This window comes from Chiloscyllium punctatum, chromosome 5 (genome assembly GCF_047496795.1).
Source record: "Chiloscyllium punctatum isolate Juve2018m chromosome 5, sChiPun1.3, whole genome shotgun sequence".
Lineage (NCBI taxonomy): Eukaryota > Metazoa > Chordata > Chondrichthyes > Orectolobiformes > Hemiscylliidae > Chiloscyllium > Chiloscyllium punctatum.
In genome coordinates this window covers 132,412,847-132,433,821 of record NC_092743.1, presented here as the reverse complement: position 1 = coordinate 132,433,821, position 20,975 = coordinate 132,412,847, and positions in this window count along the sequence as shown.

Here is a 20,975-nt window from a genome sequence, read left to right as displayed (position 1 = left end):
CTGCGTGGGTTTCCTCCGGATGCTCCGGTTTCCTCCCACAATCCAAAAATATGCCGGTTAGGTGAATTGGCCATGCTAAATTGCCCGTCCTGTTAGGTGAAGAGGTAACTGTAGGGGAATGGGTCTGAGTGGGTTGCGCTTCGGCAGGTCAGTGTGGACTTGTTGGGCCGAAGGGCCTGTTTCCACACTGTAAGTAATCTAATCTTATATTAAAAAAATAGGGTCTGGGTGGATTACTCTTCGGAGGGTTGGTGTGAACGTGTTGGGCCGAAGGGCCTGTTTCCACACTGTAGGGAATCTAATCTAATCTCTCTGCTGCTACTTGGGGGGGTGGGGTGGGGGGGACCGGGTCTATGGAAAACACTCAATAAAGTAACTGCTCCTTTCCTGTTACTGACTTCCACCCATACTGACTCAGTAGACAAACCCTCCTCAACAACTTCCTTTTCTGCAGCTCTCTAAAAAAACAATGCTACTCCCCCCGCCTCTTTGAGAACCCTCACTGTTCTGTTTAAAATATCGCAACCCTGGAATACCCAGCAACCATTCCTGCCCCTGTGGAATCCATGACTCCATTATGGCCACAGCATCGCAGTTCTAACCTAGAGCATGGCCCCACCCCTTTGCTCTATCAACTGTGTGTCCTTCCTGACAGATACTCTGTATTCCATTTATGCCCGTTCAAAAACCACCCTCTCCTCTCATCTGTAGCCCTGGTTCCTATCCCTCTGCCAAACTAATTTAAACTCTTCTGAAGTGCTCTGGCAAATCTATCGCCCAGGAAATTTGTACCCCTCCAGTTTAAGTGCAACCCATCCTTCATGTACAGGTCCTACCTTTCCCAGAAGGTACCCCAATGATCTACGTATCTGAAGCCCTACTCCTGCACCAGCCCTGTAGTCACGCATTTAGCTGTACTCGCTCCCTGTTCCTCGGTCCCTCTCCTGGTCATCGCTCCTGCTGCTACTGCAAGAATGTAGTGGCACTGGTTGATTGGAGATAGGTGAATGTTGTTCCTCTGTTCAAGAAAGGAGAATAGAGGAATCCCTGAGAATTACAGACCAATCAGTCTTACGTCTGTGATAAGCAAGGTACAGGAAAGGATTCTGAGAGATAGGATTTATGACTATTTGGAAAATCATAGTTTGATTAAAGATAGTCAGCATGACTTTGTGAGGGGCAGGTCATGCCTCACAAGCCTTACTGAGTTCTTTGAGGATGTGGAGAGACAAGTTGATGAACATCGAGCAGTGGATGTGGTGTATATGGATTTCAGTAAGGCATTTGATAAGGTTCCCCATGGTAAGCTCATTAAGAAAGCTAGGAGGTATGGGATACAGGGAAATTTGGCTGTCTGGATACAGAATTGGCTGGCTGAAAGAAGACAGTGTGTGGTAGTGGATGGAAAGAATTCCATCTGAAGGTGGGTGGCCAGTGGTGTCCCACAGAGAGCTGTTCTTGGTCCTTTGCTCTTTTTAGTTTTTATAAATGACTTAGATGAAGAAATGGAAGGATGGGTTAGTAGGTTTGCTGATGACACAAAGGTTGCTGATACTATAGACAGTGTCAAGGCTACAACAAGACATTAACAGGATGCAGAGCTGAGCTGAGAAGTGGTTGATGGAGTTTAACCTGCATAAATGCGATGTACTTCATTTTGGAAGGCTGAATTTAAATGTTGAATACAGGGTTAAAGACAGGATTCATGGTGGTGTGGAGGAACAGGGGGATATTTGGTCTATGTCCATAGGTCCCTCAGAGTTGCCACCCAAATTGATAGGGTTGTTAAGAAAGCGTATGATGTTTTGACTTTCATTAACAGGGGGATTGAGTTTAACAGCCATGAGGTTTTGCTGCAGCTCTATAAGACCCTGATGAGACCACACTTGGAATATAGTGTTCAGTTCTGGTCACCTCATTACAGGAAGGATTAGATTAGATTACCTACAGTGTAGAAACAAGCCCCTCGACCCAACAAGTCCACACCGACCCTCCGAAGAGCAACCCACCCAGACCCATTCCCCTACACCTAACACTATGGGCAATTTAGCATGGCCAATTGCACATCTTTGGACTGTGGGAGGAAACTGGAGCACCGGAGGAAACTCACGCAGACACGGGGACAATGTGCAAACTCCACACAGACAGTTGCCCAAGGCAAGAATTGAACCCAGGTCCCTGGCGCAGTGAAGCAGCAGTGCTGACCACTGAGCATGCTTTAGAGGGGATGCACAGGTGCTTTATCAGGATGCTGCCTGGATTGGAGGACTTGTCTTATGAAGAGAGATCGAAGGCTTTTCATATGGGAGACTAGAAGAAAGTGAGGTTGACTTGATAGAGGTGTACCAAGTAATGAGAGGCATAGATAGAGTAGACAGCCAGAGACATTTCCCCAGGGCGGAAATGGCTGTCACGAGGGGTCATAATTTTAAGGTGATTGGAGTAAGGTGTAGGTTCTTTATGTAGAGAGTGGTGGGAGCGTGGAATGCACTGCCAGCAGTGGTAGTACAGACAGAGACATTAGGGACATTTAAACGGCTACTGGACTAGCACATGGACAGCAGTAAATTGCGAAGCGTGTAGGTTAGGTTGATCTTAGATTAAGATAAATTCTCGACACAACATTGTTGTCTGAAGGGCCTGTACTGTGCTGTACTGTTTTATGTTCTATGTTCTATGTTTTATCACCAAACTTGCAGATGACAGCACAATAGGTGGGAATTCAAGTGATGAAAATGACAAAAAGAGACTGCACATAGATACAAGGTGAAAGTGAGGACTGTTGATGTTGGAGATCAGAGTTGAGCGTGTGGTGTTGGAAAAGCACAGCAGGTCAGGCAGCATCCGAGGAGCAGGAGAGTCAATGTTTCGGGCAAAAGGCTTTTGTCATGAATTGGTGAAGGGCTTTTGCCTGAAAAGTCGATTCTCCTGCTCCTTGGATGCTGCCTGACCTGCTGTGCTTTCCCAGCAACACACTGTGCACATAGATACAGACAGGTTATGTGATGCAACATAACGTGGGAAAAGGGGAGATGATATACTTAGAGAAGAAATTTAGGAGAGCTGAATATCATTGAAATGAAGAAATCTGACTGAAAGCTGCAGGACAGCAGGATTTGTGTATCCATGTGCATAAATTTAAATCAGTAGCACAGTGGCTCAGTTGTTAGCAATGCTGCCTCACAGCACCAGGGACCTGGGTTCAATCCACCCTTGGCTGACTGCATGGGATTTGAACATTCTCCCCATATGTGCAAAGATTTTGTCCAGGTGTTCCAGTTTCCTCCCACAGTCTGAAGATGTGCAGGTGAGGTGGAATGGTCATGGGAAATTGTGCAGGGGTGCACAGCCATGGGAAATGCAGGGTTACAGGGATGGGTCTGGGTGGGATGCTCTTCAGAGGGTTGGTATGGACTCGATGGGCCAAATGGCTTGCTTCCACACTGTAGGGATTCTACTCTGTGAATTAAAAAGTGCAACAGGTAGTAAGGAAAACAAATGGAACATTGCTCTTTATTTCAAAGAGAATGATGTATAAAAATGAGGAACTTCCCCTAAAACTGTACAAGGTACTAGTCAGGCCCAACTCATATCCACTTGTTAAAAACTCTCAGCCGGCAGTTAGCAATGTTCATCAATGACTAGTAGTCAGAATTTAAATTGGAATATTGACCAAAAAAATCTAGCAATAATTGTTGTAAAAGCTCATCAGGGTCACTAATTAGCTTTCAGGGAAGAAAATGTGCCATCTTTACTTTGTCTGGCCTACATGCAACTTCCAACTCACAGCTATGTGGTTTATTCTTAACTAGCTTCTGTAATGGCTAAGCAAATTACTCACTTAATGGACGATTAGAGACATCCACCATTTGTTGACTTTGTCAGCAATGTCTATATACCATGATTTCTTTTTCTAAAAAAGAACAAAGTCTAAGAATCACAAATGACAGGTACCAAGCGTCAGACAATGATCACTGCTAACAAAAGAGATCTAACCATTATCGCACCTTGTTGTTCAATAGCATTACCATCAATGAGCACCATACTATCAATATCCTAAAGGTTATCATTGACCAGAAACTGAACTGGACCAGCATATAAATACTATAGCTACATGACCATGTCAGAGGCAAGGAAGTCTGCATTGGGTAAAACACTTTGTATCTCCCCAGTGCCTGTCCACCATCAACAATGCATGAGTTAGGAGAGTGAAGGAGTACTCTCCACTTTTCTGGACAATTACAGCACTCAACAAGCTTGAAAACATTCAGGATAAAGCAGTTCACTTGATTGACACCACACTCACTATCTTCACCCCAACATAATTATAGCACAATGTAGCATCTACAAGATGCAATGCAGCCAGTCCCTTAGGCTCCTTCAACAGCACATTCCCAACCAACTGGAAGGAAAAGGACAAAGGATGCATGGGCACATCACATGTTCCTCTCAAAGCCAGGTGCCACCTAGATTTGGAACTATATTCATCATTCATTAATGATCACTGAGTCAAAATCCTGGAATTTTCTAACAGCCTTGTGGGCTCCCAAGGATTTAAGAATATAGCGCAACACCATCTCCTGCTGGACATTTTGGCCTGGGAAATTCAAGATGGATGTTGCCCAGATCCCATTAAGGAATGAAAAGAAGCAATCTCTCAAATGTAAAGACCCTCTGTGGTCTATAATGCTCTTTGTGTGTAGGTTATTTGGCAACAGCAGCCATCTTAGCTGATGAGGAAGTATTTAAAAATGCAAGCTGCTTAAACAAGGAATAATTGCATCTTGAACGAATCAGAATAATACACCTTTTCAAGTGCAGAGAGAGGTGAGGAAGAGAGGGAAAGAGGAACATTTTGAAATAGTGAGAGATCTGATCAGTTAAGGTGCTGCACCTGGAGAGCTAGAAATTGGGAATCCTTCTCCCTTTCCCACAATCTGCTTTCCTACGTTTGCTGCCAGTATCTGACACCTCAACATTGAATCAAATTTCTCTTCATTTTATACTAATTTATACTTGACGATTAATGCAATTGTCTGCTGTGATTTAAGTACTATTTTGACAACATTATTTTCTATTGATGTTTTTTGTGAGCAGTGATGTGGTTTCTAAATTCAACACAAAACTCTTGAAAATGAAGTGAACATGTGGTCAATACAGCAGTGTTATGTATTAAATTAATTTCAGGATATTTCTGAGAATACTTGGGCAAGCTCTGTGCTCCATTTAATTGTCTGCATTATATCATCAGCCTTTGTGTTGACTCAGCTGATTCTGTCCTGCAGCCATGATATATTTCAGTCCATTCAACAACAGACGCCATCTTGGTTGCTGCATTGGCCTTTAGGTGTTAACCTATTTCCTTCAGCAACACGAAACCCAAGCATCAGGTCCTGCCTATATACCAAGGAAAAGTATCGGGACCTTTTTCTTATAAGCATTCCCTAATCCTGTCATTACTTGTTTTAACAGTAATACCCCAAGTTCTAACATTGCAATCTCAATAAAAAGCTATTATAACCCCAGAACAGGTATTTTAAAAACACTCAGTGAGACATACAAATGTTTTTCTCTTGCATTTTTAAAAAATGTATTGACAATTTAGATAACTTATCTGTTCTCTATGCCTTATTTGCTCTCCTCTGCATTTATCTCTCCTTCATAAGTTCACAACTCCCACACAGCAAGATTCAGCCTACACACACACACAGACAAAGGTGCACACACACATACACACAGACACACACACACAGACACACACACACACAGACACAGGTACACACACACATACACACAGACACACACACACAGAGACACAAGTGCACACATATAGATACACACACACAGACACACAGAGATACACACACATACACACAGACACAGACACACCAACACATATAGATACACACACACAGAGATACACACACGTACACACAGACACACACGCACTATGTTCTGATAGTCCTGCGGAGTTGGTTTTCCAATTTATCCATCCGTCCCACTCCCTTCGCCCTGCTAGTAAAAATGGGATCTATCAGAAGTGAGGACAATGTTTTAGAAGTTGCTAATTTTAAAGATCAATGAGGTCTGCAGGACCCCTTGGAAATCTGGCTCATTAGGTCCTGAGTTTGACACATTGAAACATTCAGGAAGAATTACATCACTGCAAATGCAGAGTATTGGTCCTTATGGAAAATTCCATGAAAAGCTGAACACTGTTTGAATGTAGTTCTGCAAGTGCCAATTGAATTAATCATTACAAAGCAGTTGTTATGATTTGTTTTGGATAGCTGCTCAATACTTCCCATTGATTTTTTTATTATCATAGTAGACATGGTCGTCATTACCACCCCAAGGAAATCTTGACAGGGAAGCTACAGAAAGTCTTTTTATTTACCGACTTTGTTACTGTTGTCTTTCCTGTAAATGTATAACAAAAACCTGAATGAATAAAACACTTCAGATACTGATTGCAAATGTGTTCTTCTAAGATTTTATTTCTGCATTTCTTTTCTACCTCAGTTTTGGAATGCACTATTTTCAGACTTCTTTGGAAAGTAACGAATGACTTTAAGTTATGTTAAAAGTCTTGGTTGAACTCTTATAGCACACTAGTTTTAGTAGAGTACCAAGAATTAATTAGTGTAATTTCATGTCATTGTAAAACCAAATTAAGCGTTCTGCTATTTATTATGGGATCTATAATCCCATATGAGATCACGTAGCTTGGTTACTTGACAAAAACAGCACATTTCAAATATAATTTAATTATATTTTTAAAAGACAGCTGGACCCCTCTTTGATTACAGTACAAAGAGTTTATTTTTGGAACAGGCTGATAATCGTTTATAAAGTGCAAAATAAAATAATTCCTGAAATGTGTTGGAGAAAGCTGTCATAATTCGGAAGCTGGCTCTGCCAAGTGGATGATCCAATTCGGATTTCCTGCTGAGGACCCCAGCATTACAGATGGGTTTTTGGGCTATGTCACTGGCTAATCATACCTTGCATAAAGAAAGGTGATTGTGGTAGTCGGACAATTAATCACCTCGATGTAGCAGTCCCTCGGGGTATTATCTGCAGAAGAAAGCATTAATTGCATTGCTATCCCTAGCATAGATGGTACAGTGGCTCAGTGGTTAGCAATGTTGCCTCACAGTACTAGGAACTTGGGTTCAATCCCTGCCTTGGGTGACTGTCTGTGTGGAGTTTGCACATTCTCCCAGTGTCTGTGTGGGTTTCCTCCCACAGTCCAAAGATGTACAGGTCATGTGAATTGTCTGTGCTAAATTGCTCCCCTAGTGTTCAGGCATGTGGAGGTTAGGTGCATTAGGCAGGAGAAAGTAGAAGGAATGGGTCTGGGTGGATTACTCTTCAGAGGGTTGGTGTGGACTTGTTGGGTTGAAGGACCAGTTTCCACACTGTAGGGATTCTAATTCTTATATCTGCTAACCATATTCAGAAGAGTGAAGTCAGATCACATGGACTGGAGTCTGAGTGTGTAGGGTTCCAGTAGAGTACCATGCCTTGAAAGTAATTAAGTTTCAAAAAGCTTCTTAATGTTTACTTATGAGAGTGTGGACTTCGGATTATGACATGGCTGCACCTAGTGACCCACAGAATGCCAGAAATGAACCCCACAAGCCTCAGAGTACAATGGATTATGAAGGAGGTCAGCCTGGAGGTGTGGGGAATTCCTGACAAATTCAGCAGCAACTGGAAGCCCCAAGGGAAGCAATTCAAAGCCCAACTAGGCACCAGGTCACCGAAAGGGGAAACCCATCCCAAAGGGGGAAAAGCCCCAAAGAGAGGGAACCCGGCAACTTTAAAACAAAAATAAAAAGCAACAGGGTATAAACTTGTATTGGGGAACGAGGAAAAAATGATAATTCAGAAAATTCAGCAGCAGCAAAGAAGCAGGCAATAGTCAATAACTATGAATTGATTCCCACCAGCAGGAACTTAGCCCAGCAGTTTTATGGAGGACCGTGAGTGAGAGAGTTTGTGAAAACTACACCAGCAGCATGGAACATTCAAAACAGCATACTGTAGGCATTGCAGCATTAGAGGACATCAATTAGTGGGATGAACTCCTTCTGGGGAATTTGACAGGCTCATTACAATAATTTTGCTTCCCTGATGGTAGAATTCATCTGCACATTGTGGAGCTAATGGGTAATGGCAAAAAAAACCCTCAATTCACTGGGTACCAGGGTTAGATGGAACCTTTGTTTGCAAAGCCAAGATTGAGACCAAAGCTTCTCAGACCATTCAATTTTCGGGCATATAGGTTTTAAAATCAAAGTGAGTGGCCAGATGCAGGCAGCACTTTGTCACAAAGGAAAAGAAATTGCAGAAATTCTATCTCATTCCTAATCATTACAGTCCTTTGTGTACCTTTGAATGTTCTTCAGTTCGCAGGCAATGAAGACATTGAATGTCACTCCAAGTACCAGGAATCACTTTCCATTGTGGACCCTCAAGCCCCAGTACTGCAGATGCTTAATTTCTTTCAAAAGAGAAACCACAAACAGCAGCCAGTAAAACCAGGCAAGACAAAGGGTGATGAGCTAGAAACGGACATCTGAGACTTTGTGTCAGGATAGAGTGACAGAAAAGGGTCAAGATTAGTAGGGTGCTGGAAACGCACAGCAAGTCAGGCAGCATCTGAGAAGCAGGGAAAATTGACGTTTCAGGTAAAAGTCCTTCACCACAGAGTGTGGTGCTGGAAAAGCCTCCGTCCTTATAAAGGTCTTATACCCGAAATGTAGATTCTCTTGCTCCTCAGATCAGGAAGAGCTTCAATCACCAAGGAGCCAGTTGAACTTGACAATCATTTTACATCAGCAAAACATGAAACACTGAAGGTTTCTTTCTGCAAATACGTGGAGGCATGAACTCCGGAGCTTTCAGAGATGTTGAGTACCTTTGAGATGCTTAAGGCAACCACGACAGGGACCTTCAACAGATCAAAACTAAAGAGCTGGAGATTACTAACTAAGAGAGAGTGCTGACCAAAACCATCATTTATTAGAAGTCACTTAACAATATTGTGTCTTCACTAAGAAAGCTTACAGAAGATTTCCACATGTCCTATGCAGACCCAACCAGTGATTACACACAATTGAGACTACAGAGACATTTTGATGGAGAAAGGTTTTCAGAATTGAAGCTTTAGAGCTCAAATAACTCTAACCCTCTAATGGTTAGCCAAGGAAAGTCTTCCACACAATTATTGAGGCGCGATCAGCTTTTCAAAAAAGAAACTCTTGAAAAAGAACAAAAGACTTGATTTGAGTCTGTAGAAGTCTATTGTGTAGAAGGATGTTTGTGACAGAGGGGACAGACATGCAAATGAAGATAGCCTGTTGAAAAAAGGCTTTGAAATACTTGAGGTGGTAATCCAATTTGCCATCCATCCTGGGGGCTGCAATGCTATATAACTCCTAACCCTATCACCAGAGCATCCTGGTCCCAGAGACTTTGTGATGCTCTTCCACAAATATTCTTGTCTGCATGGAAGCTACTATTCCAACTCCACTCCTGCATCACCCACACAAAGGAACATTTACATGATATATGTCCTCCAAGAGAACTGAGATTGCTGTTGGACATTAGTGCCTCACGGAAAAGAGACTTATATGGGTGAGGGTGGAGAAAAGGGTAAAATGTTCAAAATTAAAGGTTGGTTGTTAAAGGGATAATGTAATATAACTTGCAGATTGAATTACATCTTTACTCTAAGAATAGCTACTTAGCATATATCGTCACTTCATATGAATTCGAGCCTGAGTCTGTAAGACTCTTACCATGGAGAAAGTGAGGACTGCAGATGCTGGAGATCAGAGCTGAAAATGTGTTGCTGGAAAAGCGCAGCAGGTCAGGCAGCATCCAAGGAGCAGGAGAATCAAGGAGCAGGAAGGGCTCATGCCCAAGACTCTTACCATGTCTAATATATAGTTACATTTAATAAATCACATGAATATTCATTCACAAGACTGTAGACTTCAACTTACTTCAGTATTCTATGCCTGAGCATCATGAATTATTTTATTAAACGACGTTCCTTCCATCATAAGGTAAGAAATGAGCATGTTCACCGATGATTGCACAATGTTCAGTACCCCTGGTGACTCCTCAGATATTGAATCAATCCATAGTTAAATGCAATGAGATCAGAAAAATATCCAGGCTTGCTGCTAATAAATTACAAGAACATTTGTGCCACACAAATGCAAGAAAATGTCAACAAGAGAGAATTTACACTGCACCTTGACATTCAATGGCACTACCATCACTGAATCCCACACTATCCACATCATGATGTTTAACATCGATTAGAAATTGGACTGAAGTATTCATATAAATGCAATTGCTCCAAGACTCATTCAGAAGCCAGGAGTCTTGCAGCAAGTAACTCACTACCTGACTCCCAAAGTCTGTCCACCATCTCCAGGGCAGAAATCAGGATTGTGATGGAACACTTTTCACTTGCTTGGATGAGCACAGCTCTACCAACACTCAGGAGGCTCAGACTATCCAGGACAAAGTAGCCCACTCAATTGTCACCCCATTAACAACCTTAAATGCTCACTCTTTCTACCATCATAATGCAAGGGCTGCATTGAGTATCACATACAAGATGCACTTCAGCAATATGACTCCCAGCTATGCCTGCCCTCTTCGTCAGGTATATGGAACAGTCCATCTTCCGCACCTACATTGGCACCATTCTCCATCTTTTTCTCCGCTACATCGATGACTGTATTGGCATTACCTCATGCTCCCATGAGGAGGTTGAACAGTTCATCAACTTCACAAACACCTTCCACCCGGTCCTCAAATTCACCTGGACCATCTTGGACATCTCTGTCCCCATCCTGGACCTCTCCACCTCCATCTCCAGCGACTGACTCAACACTGACATTTTCTACAAACCCACTGACTCCCACAGCTATCTGGAATACACCTCCACCCACCCTGCCTCCTATAAAAATGCCATTAATCCCAATTCCTCCACCACTGCTGCATCTGCTTCCAGGAGGACCAATTCTACCATAGAACATCCTAGATGGCCTCCTTCTTCAAAGACAGCAATTTCCCCTCCCATGTGGTCAACAATGCCTTCCAGCGCATGTCTTCCACTTCCTGCTTCACTGTCCTTGAACCCCACCACTCCAGTTACAACAGGAACAGAATCCCCGGTCCTCACCTTCCATCCCACCAACCCCTGCATACATTGTATCATCCTCCGCCACTTCTGCCACTGACAAACAGACCCCAACACAAAGGCTATATCTCCCTCCCCACCCCATCTGCATTCCAGACAGACCATTCCCTCCACCACTCCCTCATTAGATCCACACCTCCTGCACCCCCCACCCCAAAACACACCTCACCCCTCCAGCCCCAAAATAAACATCCCTCCCTCCCACCCCCCACCCCCACCCCCGCCCCGGCATCTTTACCTGCCACTGCAGGAAGTGCAAAACCTACACCCTCATCTCCCCCCGACCTCTGTCCAAGACCCCAAAGGATCTTTCCACATCCGACAGAAATTTACCTGAACTTCCACACACGTTGTCTACTGCATCTATTGAACCCGATGCGGTCTCCTCCACTTCGGGGAGACAGGACGCCAGCTTGCAGATCACTTCAGAGAACATCTCTGGACACCCACACCAATCAACCCCACCACCTCACGGCTGAATACTTTAACTCCCCCTCCCACTCCACCAAGGATATGCAGGTCTGGGCCTCCTCCATCGCCAAACGATAACCACCCGATGCCTGGCACCTTGGGACCCTGCAACCACGCAGGATCTATGTGGATTTCACCAGCTTCCTCGTTTCTCCTCTCCCAACCTTATCCTAGTCCCAAGCCTCCAATTTGGCACCGCCCCCTTGACTGGTCCTACCTGTCCATCTTCCTTCCTTCCCACCCATCTGCTCCACTCTCTCCTCCGACCTATCACTTGGACCCGCACTTTCATCTACCGATCACATTCCCTGCTGCATTTACCCCAGCCCCACCCACTCCCCACCAATTTATCGCTCAGCCCCACAAGCCTCGTTCCTGATGAAGGGCTTATGCCTGAAACATCTATTCTCCTGCTCCTCGGATGCTGCCTGGTCTGCTGTGCTTATCCAACACCACGCTCTCAGCATTAACTTTGTGACTGGTCTGTCTGGGTTGCGTTACTCTAAGGTTCTATGAAACTCAGACAATCCAGTGTTGAGACATGTCACAACTCACAACACATTTCAAAATGATCCAATCAGGAACAATAAAGTCATCAGACGCCTATTAGCTACAATGACTGGAAACCTCAGTAATCTGTGAATATCGTCTCATCTTAGGTAGTCTAGTTGACAGGCCTACTGACCAACACCAGCCTAGAATGACGTTTAAGTCATTACCCCCATACTTCGGGCTCAAATTAAGAGAGAGAAAATGGACAAGTGGACCCACACAGACAATTTTTGAACGTAGCATTATGAAGCAAATCCCTTGGCCCAGGGTCTGAGAGCCAAGACTTTACTGTTTGCTGAAAGAGACATTGTCTTTGCTTTAAAAAGCGAAGCTTTTGTGCAGTTGGAAGTAGTCTGAAAACAAAAGTAAGGGCAAGAATAAGTAAAACAGCCCATGAAACCAACAGACAAATGATTTGTTGTTGTTTCTTATCCTTCCACAGAGAGAAATGAAACTCAGCTATTGAAATGGAGTTTGTTTTGAATGATAGCCTGCAGGCTTACTTCTGACTTGTGAAATAAAGCAGCTTAATGATTTGTATCTTGGTTTCTTTCTAACTCTTTTGTCATCAACTTTCAAAATACTTCACCTGTGTATAAGATGGCACATATCCCATTTGTATCTCTGATTATACTCCTTATTGATGCTATTGCATAGGGAGACACTAGGCATTACAGGGATCATCTGAAAGTTAGAAAGTTAAGAATCAGAGAGAACATCAAAGATAGACCAAAAGCATGTAATCGTGACATTCTCAGTAGAAAATGATCAAAGACAAAATTCTTAAACAAAATAATTTGGGAACTGATTAAAATTATACTCTTTAACATTCAAACACCGTGCAGATGCAAAATGTCCTGCACTCATAGAACATAGAACATAGAACAATACAGCGCAAAACAGGCCCTTCAGCCCTCGATATTGCGCCGACCTGTGAGCTATTCTCAGCTTGTCCCCCAACACTATCCCAAAATCATCCATGTGCTTATTTAATGTGACTGAGTTGACTACCTTAGCAGGCAGGGCATTCCACGCCCTGACCAGTCTCTGCGTAAAGAACCTGCCTCTCACATCTGTCTTAAATCTATCACCCCTCAATTTGTAGTTATGCCCCCTCGTACACGCTGAAGTCATCATCCTAGGAAAAATAACTTTCACTGTCCACCCTATCTAATCCTCAACCCAACCTATTGCTGGCAAATACGAAACCGTATTGTATTGCACCTTATATTTAGCATTCTGGTCATGCAAAAGATCATGGTGTACAGAAGACTAAACATTTATTATAACTCAGCACCAGGAGAGCCTTTTACCACTTGATAAACAGAAACTTTGCACGTATTGCAAGGGATAATTGATCTAAAATGAAGTCAACAATAATTTAATTCGATGCACCTGTATGCAAACATACGCTTTGTCAAAATTGACATGCTAATGTAATTTGATCCATGCTGTTGCTTGTCTTAGTTACATCAAATTATCCTTGCACATAAATGTGTTAGTGAGAGATAACTTGTCACTTAACCAAATGCTACCACTATCACTTTAAGGGTTAATACTGTCATAGTGTAATACAAAGTACATGTGAATAAGATACAGATAGAAATTCACACTTTAAAAGTCCTCTGTTGTGGTGTCATATTAAAGCCTTTTGTATTCACATGTAATGTTTGAAGTGTCAGTATTCTTGAGCTTCTCTCATCCTATTATTTTAGGCTTTGATGTGAAGTAAAGACAACAGCTGCAAAGGATAGTTAGAGCTGAGAGCAAATCACATAGAAACATACTTAAACAGTTTAATCGAACATTCTGTGTAAACTAGCTGTGTGAATGGGTACAATTTGATTTGCATAACTTTGAAAAATGTATACAAGCACAATTAAAATCGTTGCTGTGTCTGCTGTGAAATCCACATGGCAGTGCAAGTGCATTGATACATAACACTGCTTAATAGGAGAATTTGAATGTGTAATGTACTTGAAGTTTTTATGTAATTATTACTTTATGTTCATTTAATGATTTTCTCTGTACTCTGATTGTATCCATTTGCTGCTTGGTGTGTAGTCAGCCCTCATAAGGTTTGATTCAAGTGAATAAAGCAAGTTTTGTATTTTACATATGGGTTGTCCAAGTCTTTCACTGATCTTTCTATTGGAATTCCCATCTCAGCCATATAAACTCTTTCTAGCACTTCAGATTTAACTCTTTATCAAAACTGCTTTCTTTTCCCTCCAGAAAAAAACATCAACCTGACCCATTCTGAAAAGTCCCCATAATGTTAAAATTTTAATTACACCTTGACGTTTAATTTCAACCATGTTTGCCTTTTCACTCACACCCTCTATGACCCATATCTCATTCAGAAAATCATGACTGGCTTCCTTATTTGTAGAACACTTGACCACTCCTGACCCTTGCTGAGCTTCCTGGGCTCCCCATCACCCAGTAAATGGATTTGGAGACACTTGTCTCCACTTTCATGATATTGCTCCCCTCTGCCCAATGAGTCGTTAGCTCCCCCATGGCAACTTGTGAATCAATCAGAATCCACTTTCCAACCAATCAGCAATCATTTTCTCCAACTGATGTGATCTAGCCTAGCCAATCATTTCTTTCAGATATATGCATTCTCTCCACACTTCCAATATTAGGTCTCACCATCTGGAACTTTCCTTTTAAGCACCACTAATTTTTTTTATACTCTACCACTAACGTTTTAAACCTCATGTCCCACCTTAAAAAGCCTCCTAAGAGTCCTTCTATTGGATCATATTTTTGACTTTCCTTATTTCTTTTTCTATTGATTTTGATTTGATTTGTTTTATTGTAGTCACGTGTAGCTAAGTACAGTGAAAAATTTTGTTTGTGAGCAGTATGGGCAGATCATAGTAAGCAAAGACATACAGGTCATAAGGTGCTTAGGCAGAGTGAGGCATATAGGTGATACTGCAGAGGAGGTGCACAAAGCAAGATCAACATTAACAAGATCAACATTAATTGAAATGAGAGAATCCATTCATCAGTCTAGTAACAGTAGAGAAGAAGCTGAGATACTGTTAGTAAGTTTGCAGATGACACTAAAATTGAAAGTGTACTGGACAGCGAAGAGGGTTACCTCAGATTACAACAGGAACTTGAAGAGATGGGCCAATGGGCTGAGAAGTGGCAGATGGAGTTTAATTCAGATAAATGTGAGTTGTTGCATTTTGGGAAAGCAAATCTTAGCAGGACTTACACACTTAATGGCAAGGTCCTAGGGCGTGTTGCTGAACAAAGAGGCCTTGGAGTGCAGGTTCATAGCTCCTTGAAAGTGGAGTCGCAGGTGGATAGGATAGTGAAGAAGGCATTTGGTATGCTTTCCTTTATTGGTCAGAGTATTGAGTACAGAAGTTGGGAGGTCATGTTGCGGCTGTACAGGATATTGGTTAGGCTACTGTTGGAATATAGCTTGCAATTCTGGTCTCCTTTCTATCGGAAACTTGAAAGGGTTCAGAAAAGATTTACAAGGATGTTGCCAGGGTTGGAGGATTTAAGCTATAGGGAGAGGCTGAACAGGCTGGGGCTGTTTTCCCTGGAGTGTCGGAGGCTGAGGGGTGACCTTATAGAGGTTTAAAAATGATGAGGGTCATGGATATGGTAAATAGGCAAAGTCTTTTCGCTGGTGTCGGGGAATCCAGAACTAGAGAGCATAGGTTTAGGGTGAGAGGGGAAAGACATAAAAGAGACCTAAGGGGCAACTTTTTCATACAGAGTGTGGTACATGTATGGAATGAACTGCGAGGGGAAATGGCAGAGGCTGGTACAATTGAAACATTTAAAAGGCATTTGGATGGGTATATGAATAAGAAGGGTTTGGAGGGATATGGGCCGAGTGCTGGCAGGTGGGACTAAATTGGGTTGGGATATCTGGTTGGCATGGACGGGTTGGACTGAAGGGTCTGTTTCCATGCTGTACATCTCTATGACTCTATGTGTTCAAGCTTCTGTATCTTCTGCCTGACGGAAGAAGTTGTAGCAGAGCATTTGCCCTATGAACTAAGGCAAGACTCGTTTTTAGTCAGAGGAGGAGAGGCCAGGTAATGGGTGAAGAGTAGACCAGATCACTGCAACTGGATTTACAAGAAAGCAGGAGTAGAGGTAAACAGTGACAGTGGTGAATAGGACAGCTTGTCAAAAGTGGTTGATGGAGGTTCTACAGGAAAAACTTAAAATAAGGAATTGCTCCTTTGCAGAATTGATTCATAGATTCATGGAGTCATGGAGTCCTAGAGCACAGAGAGATGGCTCAAACTAATCCATTAGGAGAAAGTGAGGACTGCAGATGCTGGAGATCAGAGCTGAAAAATGTGTTGCTGGAAAAACGCAGCAGGTCAGGCAGCATCCAAGAAGCAGGAGAATCGACGTTTCGGGCATAAGCCCTTCTTCAGGAATGAGGAAAGTGTGCCAAGCAGGCTAAGATAAAAGGTAGGGAGGAGGGACTTGGGGGAGGGGGGTTGGGAATGCGATAGGTGGAAAGAGGTTAAGGTGAGGGTGATAGGCCAGAGAGGGGGTGGGGGCGGAGAGGTTGGGAAGAAGATTGCAGGTCAAGAAGGTGGTGCTGAGTCTGAGGGTTGGGACTGAGGTAAGGTGGGGGGAGGGGAAATGAGGAAGCATTCCTGAGGAAGGGCTTATGCCCGAAACGTCGATTCTCCTGCTCCTTGGATGCTGCCTGATCTGCTGCGCTTTTCCAGCAACACATTTTTCAGCTCAAACTAATCCATGCCAACCAAAATGTCCATCACGCTAACCCCATTTCCCTGCATTTGGCTCTTCTCCTTCCACCACAAAAGAAATTATGATATGTTAGCAAATCTACTGTGGAATTACTGAGTAGAAATGTGATCATTTTCTATCTTCTATTCTTTTTGTTTAATTTCTTTGTTATTTGTCTGTCTCCTGTTTTGTTCCATATTGATAGAATCTTCATCGGTTCTGAACTGCATTAACGATGCTGAGAAATTTAGGAGAATAGCGTAAGAAATCAAGCAGGATTGTTCTCAATGTCAGGAGCATCAGAGTTCAGGGACGACCCTTTAGAACTCAAATGAGGAGGAATTTCTTCAGCCAGAGCGTGGATGGAGTGTGGAACTTATTGCTGCAGAAAGCAGTGGAGGTCAGGTCAATGAGCATATTTAAGACAGAGATAGTTAGATTCTTGTTTGATAAGGAGATGAAAGGCTATGAGGAGAATGCAAGACAATGGGGTTGAAAAACTTATCAGCCAGGATTGAATGGTGGAACAGATTTGATAGGCCAAATGACCTAATTTGGTTCCTGTATCATGGTCTTATGGCAACAATTTCCAAATTTACATATGTTCTGAATGTCAGAACAAGATTCTTACTAGTGAGCATAGAAAGGCCATTTATAGGGATTATAGCTCATTATCACCCTCATCATTACTTAAACTTGTTTCATTAATGTGCACTCTCCTATTCTACCACACACCAGATAGAAACTAGAAGCCAAGAATTCGCAACATAAAAATTAAGGCATGCACTTGGCTACTCCAATTCACTGCTTGATCCTCTGGACCGCCATCTTGGATACTCAGCACCAATGTCTCAGGCCATCCTTCATGGCAGCAGCCTCAAGTACCAAACATACACTGCCATCCAACACATATTCCAGCCTTTCCACACCACCATAGTATGGTCAACACACTTCCGCTCTTTAAAGGATTTCGAGTATGCTGGTAGCTATCATATAAGGACAATCACCCAGTTCATGGATTGGACCAGGCTACATCTCAGGGTTGCTCATCTGCTTTCTTAGCACTTGCTTACTCGGTACTTATCCAAGTGCTCACAGTGTCCCTGCCCTGCCCTGCCTTGCCTTTTTTTACTATCATTCCCCTTCAACCAGAGCTAACAGGTACATGATGCTTGTGGATTGCTTGCCTTTTAGTGCAGGCAGGAAACCAATCAGCTTGTCACTGTTGTCAGCAGTGATCAGTCAAGGGAATGGATATTTGATTTAATTTATTTTTGTCGCATGTACTGAGATACATGAAAAGTATCATTTTGTGTGATCTGCAGGCAAATCATATTTTACATAAGTACACACAACCCATTGTTAGACACTAACAGTCCCCATTAATAGCTATTCCCCCTCCTAACTGGAGAGTTGTCCACTCCATTGTCCGTCCAGTTGTTCTTCTCTCTCTTTGGACTCTATCCCAACACTATCATTTACTCCTTACTCCCTCCCCCACTCTATCTTCTGCATATAAATCAACATTTCCTAGCTACCATCAGTTTTGAGGAAGGGTCACTTGACCTGAAACGTTACCTCTGATTTGTCTTCACAGATGCTGCCAGACTGCTGAGCTTCTCCAGCAATTTCTGTTTTTGTTTCTTATGTAAGTGCATCAGGATAATAGAACAGAACATGTTACTATACTCACTGCGCTGCATCAATCTCACACCCGCACCATGTTTCAATAGCATATGTGGCAAATACACTGTGTGTGCTTCTGTTAATGACTCATCTGAGAGTTCGGAGGGGGGGTAGTCCTTCTCAAGGGAGATGTGCTTCAGTCAGAGGTTCAGATACAATATGTTAAGGATGGTCTCCGATTTGAGCTGAGGTAGTCATTCGTCAACTTGGGCTAGTCAGGGTCAGGATCCTTCCCTTGTAAATGTCACCCATGCACCCAGTATAGGTCCTTCTGCCCTAGTGAGTGAGATGGAAGCATAGCTGTTAGTGCTGGGGCAGATGACAAAGGTGGCAAAATGTCCTGAGTGCGTGAGTCGGCAGTTGTACAGGATTAATAACGTGGGCGAATTGAGTGGTTGTGAGAGAGTGAGGGAAGACGTTCCAGGCCAAAATGAGATGATGAGACTTGGCTGGAGGTAGGTGTCGAAGTGAAAGGTAACAGAGAGAAGATAAAGGCACTTAAAATGGAAGATTGGAGTTGGTGAATGCCCTTCTTCTTACAATTCTGGGCGATCATCCAGAGAAACAGAAACCTCAGATGAGGTTGGCAAGGTCTGATTATGTGGCCTCCACTGCTGGACTTGTGGGCCAATTCTATACTGTCCCATCCACCAAGACCCCCAAATCTCCAACAACGAAGCAGGTGCTAAATTGTCTTTCTCTGCCATGCCAGGGGCAAAAGTTGTGACCCATACAGCATAGCTCCATACTGGAAATCAGAACTAAAACAGAAACTGCTGGAAAAGATCATCAATCCGCATCTGTGGAGAGAAATCAGAGTTAATGTTTCGGGTTGAGTGACTGTTCTGCAGAATACCCAGGTTGGTTATGTGTGCCTATAATTATTGAGGCAGGTACATCAACACACATAGAGTTGAATCTTACTTTATTTTGGTTAAATGACATGTTTGTAGAGGTTCAACAACAGCTTTGTCCATGAGGATTAGTCTTTTTTTAAATTCTGTCATTCCAACCTTGTGTCACTAACTATCCAGCAGATCTTTATGGTGCCCCTATCATCTGACGTTAATAACCTGAATATTGTTGGACTGTTAATCCAGAAACCCAGGTCATGTCCTGGGGACCTGAATCCTGCCACAGGTGTATGACAACCTTTTAAAGATGATACCAATGACAGAGATATTGGTAAATTCTGGGATATCCCAGGAACAGTGAAAAGTCTGCCGTTTTTTTTTCATTTATTCACTGGATTTGGGGCAAACTGTCCAGACCAGCATTTATTGCCCATCCCTAATTGTCCAGAGGGCAGTTAAGAGTCAACCACATTGCTGTGGGTCTGGAGTCACATGTAGGCCAGACTAGGTAAGGGCAGTTTCCTTCCCCAAAGGACAGTAATGAATCAGATAGGTATTTTTTACCTGACAATTGACAATGGATTCATGATCATCATTAGACTCTTAATTCAGAATTTTATTGAATTCAAATTCCACCATCTGCTGTGACAGGATTCAGGTTCCCCAGGACATGACCTGGGTTTCTGGATTAACAGTCCAACAATATTCAGGTTATTAACATCAGATGATAGGGGAACTATAAAGATCTGCTGGATTGTTTGCGACACAAGGTTGGAATGACAGAATTTTTAAAAAAGGCTAATCCTCATGGACAAAAACGTTGTTGAAACTGTACAAACATGTCATTTAACCAAAATAAAGTAAGATTCAACTCTATGTGTGTTGATATACCTGCCTCAATAATTATGGGCACACGTAACCAACCTGGATATTCTGAGGAAGGGTCACTCAGCCTAAAACGTTAACTCTGATTTCTCTCCACAGATGTGGCCAGATATGCTGAGCTTTTCCAGCAGTTTCTATTTTTGTTTCTGATTTCCAGCGTCAACAGTTCTTTCAGGTTTTATTCAATAATTCTGGGTTTTGTGCATCATCTGACAGCAATAGAACATAGTGAAGACATAGATGACAGGACAAAGGCTGAATCTATTTGGGAAGACTGAAGTAATTACAAGATAATGAAAACTGCTGAACAGAAAGACATGTTGCTGAAGTTTAACATCTCACACTCATCAGGACAAATATAAAATGCCAAATTTCAAGTAATCACAGTAATCTACATTATAGGGGATAAGGACTGTCAATTTGTTGACAAGTCAATTGTCAGTGGCTAGGAATTAACATCGGAAAAACAAAAGAACTATCAGTTCCATATATCTGGATAACTCAAAAAAGGTAAAAGATTTGAACACATTGTTTGTTTGCAGAGA